The sequence below is a fragment of the Elephas maximus genome, chromosome 3 (assembly GCF_024166365.1).
Source record: "Elephas maximus indicus isolate mEleMax1 chromosome 3, mEleMax1 primary haplotype, whole genome shotgun sequence".
NCBI lineage: Eukaryota > Metazoa > Chordata > Mammalia > Proboscidea > Elephantidae > Elephas > Elephas maximus.
In genome coordinates this window covers 40,053,023-40,056,079 of record NC_064821.1, presented here as the reverse complement: position 1 = coordinate 40,056,079, position 3,057 = coordinate 40,053,023, and positions in this window count along the sequence as shown.

Sequence of the window (3,057 nt, the reverse complement as noted above, 5' to 3'; positions counted from 1 at the left end):
CGGGGTAGAGGCAGTCGGGGGCGGGGCGAGGAGCGTGAGTACGGGTGCCGAGCGGGGTCAAATGAACTAGGTGGCTGTGTGTAGGCCTGGTAATGTCAGTTCAGCTTAGCAACCGCAATGTGTGCGGTTGCTATGGGCGCCCGGCGGAGTTCCGGACTTGGCGGTCGCGGAGGGGTAGGTGCCATGGGAGCCAGGGCGTGTTTGACGCGAAGGGTCCAGGCTCCGCTACCTTCAGTCCGGTGCGAAGGGACGGGAGCGGAACGAACGAGCCCGGGGGAAGCGCTGATGGCGGGGAAAGCCTCGCCTGGGGTGGGTGTGGTCACGGAGCCCCGGGACCGCCGCGACCAAGGGCTGGAGAGCGGCGGCAGGTCCCCAGAGGGCCGCGAGAAGGTGGCCGCGCCGGCCGCCTGCACCCTGTCCTGGCACCCCATGTAACCCTGCGACCCCGGACCCGTCCTCCCTGGGTGGGCATTGGGACAAACGGGAGTCCCTAAAGGGAGGAGGCTGAGCCCAGTGAGTCTGCAGCGCGCCATCAGTTGCCTTGAAGTGGATCCCAACTCAGGGAGACCCACGTGTGTTAGAGTACAAATGTGCTCCATAGGGTTTTCAATGGCTAGTTTTTCAGAAGTAGATCACCAGGCCTTTCTTCTGAGGCGCCTGTAGGTGGGCTCTAACCTCCAACCTCTGGGTTAGCAGCCGAGCTCGTTAACCGTTTGCACCACCAAGGGCCTCCTCTAGTGCACACCCAAACCAAACCCACTGCCCTTGAGTCGATTCCAACTCATAGTGACCCTATAGGGCTTCCAAGGCTGTAAATCTCTACAGAGGCAGACTGCCACATCTTTCTTCTGCGCTAGTGCACATAGTAAGCACTTAATAAAATGATGCAGCAGCAGAATCTCGGTACAGGCCAGTTTCCTGTAGCTGTGGTTAATACAAAGGAGGAGACCCGAAAGCAGACTCTCCCCATCTTCTTTGGTGTATCTGAAAACCATAATGGTCCAATGGTCAAGGGTTGTGTGATCCTTTGCACTATTCAAAAGTGACTCACAGGTAGGGAGGAAGGGATCAGAGAACTCCAATACCAGAAGTATGGAAAAGCAGGGCAGCCCCCCAACCCCAAAGGAAGGTGCCCATGTCAGGAGAGAGCACAGAGGCCTGTTCCAGGCTCTGGTCACTGGCTACTGAGCACTCTTCCTCAGGAATCTCCAAATGCCAGGTGTCTGCTTTAGGGAAGAGGAGCCAGCTAGACCAGGTTGGGGCAGAGGGAGACAAGGACCACACTGGAACACAGACTGTCTGAAGTCAGTGTCTTCTGCCCAGTCTTCAAAGTTGCTCCTTAGTTCATTTTTTTTTTAATTGCGAAAATATACGTAACAGAACATATGCTACCTCAACAATTTCTGCATGTACAATTCAATGACTCTGAGTTCTTGATGGAACTGGCTGAGTTCACAGAATTATATGGAGCGATTTTTCCCACCAGATTGAAAACAATTTTAAGCCTGAATCAAAATAGGAAAAACATGTTTAAAGTTCAAGGATAATTCTGTGATTTTTTCTTTCTTTCCAAATAAAGAGAAAAGGCAAATGAGTTTCCCAGCAATAGCCAGAAGCCCCCAGCGGCCGTCATCATGGTTTTTGTGGGCCAGCCACTCCTGGCAGAGCTTCACTGGATACGGACAAGGAAATGGATGAGACGTGCAGTACTTGTAGTCCAAATACATCATCCTCAGTCAAGCATCTGACCAACTCACGTATCTCCTTATATAAAAAGGGAAGTAACTTTGGAAATAAAGGTCTGCATTTAAAAAGTCAGTTCCACTTGACTTGGCTTCATCCAAACATAAGGTGTTAATGACTGTCTTAAGATTCAGATGATGGCTTTAAGAAGTTGCAGAAGAAAGCAGAGGTCACCTACACCCTTTGCCAGAGGTGTCTGGGGCCCAGGCCTGGACTCCTCTACCTTTCCCATTCCCTGGCAGGCATCCAATCTCCCATCCACTTGCATTTGTCACTTAAAGTCTCATACTGGAAACCACTGGGAAGAACAAACATACCTTTCCTGAAGGCATTAATAAAGGGGATTGTAACGGGCCTCCCACTCAAAACACTGATGCTTTATTAACAAAATGTGAGGTTCTTAGGAGCGAAAACAAACCATGGCAGTACTCAAGCTTTGCTGCTACCTGACAGAGCTCCCTACTGCTCTGTAGCCCACTTGCTTCTCTGATGAGATCCTCCAGCCTGGAAAAGGGGCTACAAAAGTTAAAGCTAAAGGTGGACAGCCTGGCCTCTAGCCTGATCTGAGCCCCAACCAGGGGCATGTGGCAGCCCCCCGAGAACCCAGGCCAGTAGGAGCAGGGACCTGACACCTTTCTGCTTTCAAGACCTGGATAGTAGGTGTGGTTGCTGGGGAACTGGGGCCTTGCAGTCCAGCCAGCAGCCCCCAGCCCCCAGCGACTAAGCTGCAGGGCTTCCCAGCACCAAGCTGCCCGTCCCACCTGGTGTCTCCCACCAGCTACACCTGTCCGCTTAAACTTGATAATCAGCGTGAGGTTGCTGCTACCCCACAAAATCACTCTGTGGCCTGACCTGAGCCCTGGGGACCTGCCATCTCAGCTTGGACTGTAGAGTGACCAAGGACTGAGCCCCAAACCTGCAGCCCACCAGCTCTTCCCGCAGCCCTGTGACTTGGCTTTCTGTTTGGTCTTTGTGTTTAGGTAACAGTTACCTACTTGTGGTGACCCAGACCCACTGCACCCACAGCAGCCCCTCCCGCCTAGCTGGACCTGCAGATCAACCCTGCAGAAGGGTCTGGACCACTAGCTCTGTCCCTGAGGTCGTAGAGTTAACCTTGCAGACTTACATGTTCAAGGGGCTCTGGGCTGGGAGGTATGGCCTTCGTGAAGGTGCTCAGCTATGGGCCCTGCCCCCCTTACTGGTGACAGGGGACGTGCCAGGGAGCACCAGGCCTGCTGTATGCAGGGCTGAGGCTGTCCCCCTCCCCCCACCCACCTACCTTCCCAGGAGAAAAGCAGAGCTCAAAGGGGACAG